This window comes from Danio rerio, chromosome 18 (assembly GCF_052040795.2).
Source record: "Danio rerio strain M-AB ecotype USA chromosome 18, GRCz13ab, whole genome shotgun sequence".
Taxonomy (NCBI): domain Eukaryota; kingdom Metazoa; phylum Chordata; class Actinopteri; order Cypriniformes; family Danionidae; genus Danio; species Danio rerio.
Window position 1 is genome coordinate 43,195,875 of NC_141038.1, and position 7,725 is coordinate 43,203,599.

General features: G+C 35.4%; 1 long non-coding RNA gene across 3 annotated transcripts; it reads left to right on the forward strand.

Moving 5' to 3' along the window:
• Nucleotides 1–4,242: 4,242 nt before the first annotated feature.
• LOC147839803 (uncharacterized) lies at nt 4,243–7,265 on the forward strand. 3 transcript variants are annotated; one of them, XR_015515514.1, is made up of 7 exons: nt 4,243–4,350; nt 4,500–4,580; nt 5,320–5,403; nt 5,524–5,578; nt 5,678–5,753; nt 5,847–6,023; nt 6,358–7,265. It is a non-coding gene; the product is annotated as an uncharacterized LOC147839803 (long non-coding RNA). The 3 variants fall into 3 exon arrangements; XR_015515513.1 differs by lacking the exon at nt 4,243–4,350 and having other exon boundaries at nt 4,424–4,580; nt 5,320–5,407; XR_015515512.1 differs by lacking the exon at nt 4,243–4,350 and having other exon boundaries at nt 4,424–4,580.
• Nucleotides 7,266–7,725: the final 460 nt, after the last annotated feature.

The following is a 7,725-nucleotide window of genomic DNA, read 5'->3' on the forward strand; positions in this document are numbered from 1 at the left end:
CTTTGCTGAAACAATAACAAACTGCATTTTATTTGTATGCCATAGAATGTTTGAAAACGTTAAGAATAGCTTACCAGCATGCAAGGTTTGTAACTTAAATGATTAACTGTGACATGTATTATACTGCTACAGTCAGTATAATTTGCTTGTGTTATGCTATGATTAGCACAATAACAGCCTGCTTGTGTATATTAGCCATGTCATTGACTATTAAATAATCACATGTGGTATTACATTTTAGAGCTATTTTGTGTGTGGAATCAAGATTACATAACAAGATCACATGAGTTTCATGTTAGGGATATACATTAAATCAGGGGTGTTCAAACTCCATCCTGGAAGGGCAAGCATCCTGAAGAGTTTAGCTCCAACCCTAATCAAACACACCTGAACCAGCTAATTAAGCTCTTACTTGATATACTAGAAACTTCCTGGAAAATGTTTCGAAGCAAGTTGGGAGCTAAACTTTGCAGGACACTGACCCTCCAGGACCAAGTTTGGACACCCCTGCATTAAATTATAGTTAAAAAGACACAATAAAAAAGTGATAAGTGCATTCAATTATGTTATATGCATGTTACAGAGGCAAATAACTACCTAATGCAAAGTGCATTAAAAAAATACTTTGACACAAGACAATCCCCTGATTACTCCCCTCATTCTGTCATTAAATATGTTATGATCACCAGCAATCTAGCAGCTGCAGATGCCACTTTACTGAACCACATACCCCATCATGCCTCATCCCTCACACACCAGTTTTAGATCACCCCTTGATTTCTCACACACACCTCATCCTTCCTGGTTACTTAGACTATTTAAGCACCACAGAGACATTCATTCCTTGTTCAATATTGTTCTGTGTTCCTGTCTGGTTTTTGATTATTGGACTATTTTTGGATTGCGATAGTTTTCTGTGTGCCCTGACTTATGCCTGTTTCTTGGATTACTCTTTTTTTGGATTGCAATTGCTATTTATGTTTTGTTCCTGTTTTGACCCCTGCCTGCCTGACCATTTACTAAATAAAGCTGCATGTGGAACTCCATCTCTGTTTCCATGTCTGCCTGTCTAAAAAAATACAAATGGTTGACAATCATTACACACATTATATACATGGTTATAAGTCAAGAATACAACTTTTGTAGCTGTATATATATTAGGGTTGGGCATCTAAGCTATAATGCCGATCCGATACGCATCTCGATACAAAGAATACGATCCGATATATTCGCGATACATTTGTGACATATTGCGATGCAACACGATACGATTCACACCCATATCACGATACGATGCGATATTTCAGCACTAACTAATTAGATCAAGTTTATGAGATGATGTGAAAGAGGATGCTGTGCCATTGAATGAGTTTGATTATTTATAAACCAAGCAAAACCAAGACTTTTTTTTACAAACTGGCTCTTCTCTCAGAGCCAGAGTGTCAGTTTACAGTAGAGGTTCATTTTAGAACATATAGCACATATTATTTAAGTATTTTCAAGATAAACAGAATGTATAAGTGCAATATATATTAAAAAAATATGTATATATTTGCACTCTTTCAACATAAATAAATTTAGCATTGCTCAACAAGAATTGTGATTTAACTTTTCAACTATGAAAACAAGTTTTACAAAGATATATTTTGCCACTGATTATTCAAAACTTAAGGTGAACTAGCAGTGTTATGCTGCTTTGAAACATCACTGTCACTGTAAACAACAGGCTAATAAAAATATAACAAACCAGCAATCTTCTTGCTGTGAGGTGGTCAAACTACCCACTGTGCCACCGTGACACCCAATTATTTTTATCATTATTATTATTAATATTATTATTATTATAATTAAATAAAAAATAACAGGAGGAGGTGTTTAAAACCTTCGTTCTCCGTGACACTAGGCTGAATATCTTTGCAGATGAACAATGCAATAGCATTCGTTATTGGCGTAGAGCGAGCAGAACTGTTGCGCATGGAAAAAAAAACTTGCAATGCTTTTCTCACCACTTTTGGAGCTGGTTGAAGCAGTGCGAAAGCCAGGGAAGCAGAAACACTGGAAGATGCTTTCACAACAACACCGTGGCGCTGCTTCAAGTGAGATTTCAGATTAGTCGTACTGGTCCCACTTTATAGTACTGCCCGCGTATTTTACAGACGCGCGGCACATTTTGAATAAAAATAAAATTGCATCTGTCCTGTCATGTCGTCCATTCTTAAATCCATAATGTTGCTTGCCATACTTTAGATTTAAAACTCAGTGGGGAATAAAATGTTTGTTTTGCTTCTCGCGCTTTCTGAGGGCGCTCCACTAGCTTCATCCGCACACCTGATAGTTGTAGTGTAAGTGTGCACATCCGCAAATCCGTTGCTAAGGCTTACTTTATGTAGGTCGATTAAATCATGCGCCAAAAACAGGTTGACAACACTTGTTAATAAATAAAAAATACATTCTATATTAAAAATATAAGCTGTATCTCGGAAAAATCGATGCATCTCGCAAAAACCGATGCATCTCGATTTGCTTCCAAAATTTCATTCATCCTCTGCTGCTCAACCGATGCACTCGCATCGTGCACGCGCATGACCGCGTATCGATACATATCGGTTAATCTTCCCATCCCTAATATATATATATATATATATATATATATATATATATATATATATATATATATATATATATATATATATATATATATATATATTAGTGCTGTCAATCAATTAAAAAATTAACTAATGATCACAGTTTTTTTGCAATTAATCATGATTAATCATGAATAATCACATGTAAAATACTGAAACTTGTAATTTTGCCTATTGAAATGTAAAATATTGTAAACGCAAGACAAAAGAAAATCTATTTAATTTCAGAATATAATTTTTTATTAGAATTTTTGTTTAACTTGTAACACAGATTTCTTCAAAAAACAACATCACCACAATAAACCATCAAGATCCTGGCTTGACAGTCATATTTATTACATAAATAAAATAACAGGCATGAAGTGTAGTGTTGAAATTTAAAACAATCAATGCCAATAAAGAAAAAAATTAAAATATTTCCATGTTGAATTCTAAGTGGACTGCAAAAAGAAATGCCAAAATAAAGGCATTGCAAATTTGGAAACTGCAAAATTATAACAAAAAATTAATGAATGCAAATAATTGTTCTCATTGAAAAGTTGTATTGCTGTGAGTTGAGAAAACTTATTATAAAGTAGAAACAATTTTCCTTAATCCTCCTTTACAATCTGTTGACATTATCAGGGGAAAATGAAAATGTGGACCTTTTTTTTTAAATGATGTGAGCTGAGAGTGAGAACAGTCTCATACAAGCAGGATCACTGTATCAGCGTATCCATTTCGGTGCCTAATTTTGTTGCCACTGGTGCTGCGACAAGGACGTTAGAAGCATCAAGCGATACATCAAAGACACCCACAGGTACGAGTTGTGTCACACAAAAGACTAATTCTTACAGGGACTTTGGTCACACCATCTCTAAACATTTAAACAACTTTGAGGGATATGGACGACTACGTTTAGGCATTTGTTCTTGTTGCTAGAAAACCTGCGCACACCCAGACACACACACAACACAACACACACACTCTCAGAAAAAAAGGTACAATGAGGGTACAATTTTGTTCCTAGAGGGAACAAAATATAAAATTGTACCTTTAAAGGTCCCATATTGGTCCTTAGGGTACAATTTTGTACCCAAATGGGCTATAAAGGTACAAATGTCCAGATTTAGGTTTGAAAGGTACATTTTTGTACCTTTTATAGCACATTTGGATACAAAATTGTACCGTAAAGGACCAATTTGGCACCTTTAAAGGTACAATTATATATTTTGTTTCCCTATAGGAACAAAATTGTACCCTCAGCTCATGATAAGATCAAGACACTATATAACACTAATTTAAATGCATTAATACTAAACATTAATACTAAAATACATAATTTAAAAATATAATAAATAAATAAATTGATTAAATTAAATATTTTAATAATTAATTTTTTTTCATGTATTTAAATTACATTTTTTCTCAAAAATGTTAATAATTTAATTTATAATTAAATGTAATTTTAATCATTAAAAACGTAAATACTGGTCTTTGCTTACTGTTTAAGTCCCTATAGTATATATGGGATGTAGAATAAGAACCATGCAGAGTGACAGCATCTTCATACAGGTGGTGATGGTGCTGTCTCTTTAAGAATTTGGCTTGTTGAGACGTTATAGTAGTGTTTGTTACTGAGGCGGTCGGTCGAGTATGCTGGGTGTTTACACAGAACTTCGCACGCGTTTCAAAGAAAAGTCTATTTTGGAGTCCACACTTTCAGGTAAGAATGTATTAAAGATATATTTTCAGTCTCATTTTTACATGTGAAGCCGTGTTCTGTTGATTTTGTCTGACTCTCTGGTCTCGGCTTTCCCCCGCTTTGTGCTCCGGGCTGGCTGGTGTAACGTTACGTTGGCCTGCATGATGGAGTTTGCTAAGATGTCTGCAGCTTATTAAAGAAGTTAATACAACGTGATATCGAAGTCACCGAGGGACATAACGTTATAGAAGGTAAGTACTATATGCTGTTAGTTTTCTCGGTGTAAAAGTTCCCTTTATCGCCTACGTTACGTATTCGCGCCTTGTATGTTACGTTACGTTACTGCTTTATTAATAAGTGTTGCCACGGCGGAATATAATCGCAACCCAGATAGCAAAATACACTTGGGCCAGTTGCGGCTAGATTCTCGCCTGCCCGAGTCCGTCTGCTGTATCACTACTCGGGTCAGATGCAGCGGCAGAAGCGAGCCGACGCTGCCGTAACCGTGCACCGGAATCGGGCCGTGAGTAATGTGCGGTGTGGCCCGGAGCTCGCGCAACTAAAGTCTTCATATACCTTGATATAAAACCTTTTGTTATTAATACTGGAATTTGTAATTATCGATAATGTTTTATATTTTGAGGCCATTTTCTAGCCACGGTTGACCGCGGAAATGTAATTTTAGACGGTTATATAAGTTACACCGCCATTTTGTGAAGAAAAATCACAATTTTGTCACCGGCAAAGCGACTGATTATGTAAACGTGGCTAGTTACAAACGTGGCGTGTGTATGCTTGTACATATCTTCGTTTCAGTGTCTAAGTTACATTAATGTTAAGGAGTGTCCACAAACTCTCATGTCCAGAATTGTTGGTGCTTTACTATCATTTAACGTTATACTTATATATAAATAAAATACTATAAATAAATAGTTATTGCTTTATCTTATTGCTTTCCTGAAGTTTATGAAGTTTCCAATTGTATTTCAGGACAAGATTGAACAACATAATGCAGCCTAACAGCATCAGAGCAATGAAGGCATGTCATATGAAAGCATGGCTCAGTTACAAGATGTAAGTATGTCTCATTATCTATACCATGGTTTTAATGGCTTACATACTATTTTAAATTTGTAGGTTTTTACTTACAAACAACAATAAATGTTCACCCACGTGTTTAAAATTATTTTCTAGGTTTTCATCGAAAGATGAGAGATCAACTTAAGAATGCTATGGACCTGACTTTAAGGTACTCTTTCTAAACTTTCTCCACTTGATTAATATTATTAAATTCTAGCTTTGGATGGATTCATTCATATTTGTTTGTATGCCACATTTTATGTTCCAGGAATTGATTTTACAGCAGCACTTCTCATGTTGCCAGCCTTGTTAAGCAAGACACTTCAACATTTCGTTGTGCTCCGGTGCGTATGTTGTTTTCTGTTTAGTATATGCATAAGTATATGCATTAGTATATGATAAATGCATTTCATAACGCTTGATATTCTTTATATTAGGATGACGCAGTGGGTAGTGCTGTCACCTTACAGCAAGAAGGTCGCTGGTTCGAGCCTCGGCTGGGTCAGTTGGCATTTGTGTGAGGAGTTTGCATATTCTTCCAGTGTTCGTGAAGGTTTCCTCCAAGTGCTCCGGTTTCCCCACAAGTCCAAAGACATGCGCTATAGCTAAATTTGGTAAGCTTATTTGTCTGTAGTGTATAAATGTGTGTGTGAATAAGTGTGTCTGGATGTTTCGTAATACTGGGTTGCAGCTGGAAGGGCATCTGCTGCATAAAACATGCTGGATAAGTTGGTGGTTCATTCCACTGTGGCGACCCCAGATTAATAAAGGGACTAAGCCAAAAAGAAATTGAATGAATGAATGAAATTTATATTAGTCTTTTAATCTGTGATACTTTTTTTTTAAATCGGTGAATATTTATTATTTTACTTTCTATGCATGTTGATTTTCTCTTCATCAGTGATAGAGTGACTGATATTAATGTAATTATTGCTTTGTCATTTACAGTGAACCATCTTCACCACATCCAACAGTTCAAGTACAGGAGGAGGCCACCGACTGGACAACTGTGTTAACAAGACGAGTCACGGCAGTCTTCAGAGTTGATGGGATTGCGATTGGCCGGGCTAATGATGTTGACGAATATGCATTTTTGACATATCCATCTTATTAGAAGATCACCTTGATGTTTCTGCAGTGGAATGTTTTGAATGAACGGTGGACGGTGACGAGCCTCGATCTACTCCAGTTACCAAAGTGATCAACCTTGTTTTTTGTTTCTCTACATGATCTTGGTATAATCACAATCAAGTTAATCCAGCACACTGCTATCATTCATGCATAAAGCAAATTTTTAAATAACTTATGGTCCTAATGACTATCAAAGAACATTTTCCAGATATGAATGCTTTACATGTCATGTTTATCAAAAGCATAAACACATATTGTGTTACAACAAATTACAACTCCACTTGAGGATGATGAGGAGTAATCTACTGGTGTTGAGGAAGAGGCTACTGATGTATTTGGTTTTCTGCACTGTTGAAGCAATTTATAGAGAAACATTGCCTTCATTCTGAAATACAGAGAAAATGTTGATGACAAATTATTTATTATGACTGAGTATTCTGACTAAAGACAAATACTTTGGACTTTATAAAGTGAAGTACTTGATGTAGCCTGTGTAATGTGTTTATAAATCTTAAACAGTATTCTTGTGGTCTTTGTATTAAGGGTAGATTATATACTGTACAGTGAGTGAACAATTTGTATTTGTTTTCTAAATTGTTCTTTTTACTGTTTTACATGTCTGCTTTATATTTACTGTGTAATTTTATTTCTTGACACATTCAGTTGTGAGTTGTAATGAAATATTTCTACATTAATAAATAAAAATGGACATCTGCGAACCAAAATATTTTATTTATTTATTTGTGCATGCAGTCACCAAAGGATCAAAATGCCTGGGTCAGTACCCTGAAAATGCTATATAATATAAAAAGGTACATTTTTGTACCTTCGGTGGGGGTACAAAATTGTCCCTTAAAGGGTACAAATGTAGAAGGTACAATTTTGTACCTTTAAATAGAGGTACAAATTTGTACCCTTAAGGGTACCACCCCAGTGACGGGCCATTTGTACCCTAAAAGGTACAATTTTGTACCTTTTTTTCTGAGAGTGCAGGACAGCGCAGCCAGAGAAACTCCCTTTAGATTCAACACGCATGATCATGTTCATCAAATTTGCAAATTTGCAAACTAAGCATTCTTAAGTATGGCTGTATTTCACAAGGATTTTGACAAAGCAACGCGAAGCAGATGCTTTACAAAAGTTGCGTTTAAGGGGGAAACACGTCAAACCTAATAAAACATTTGA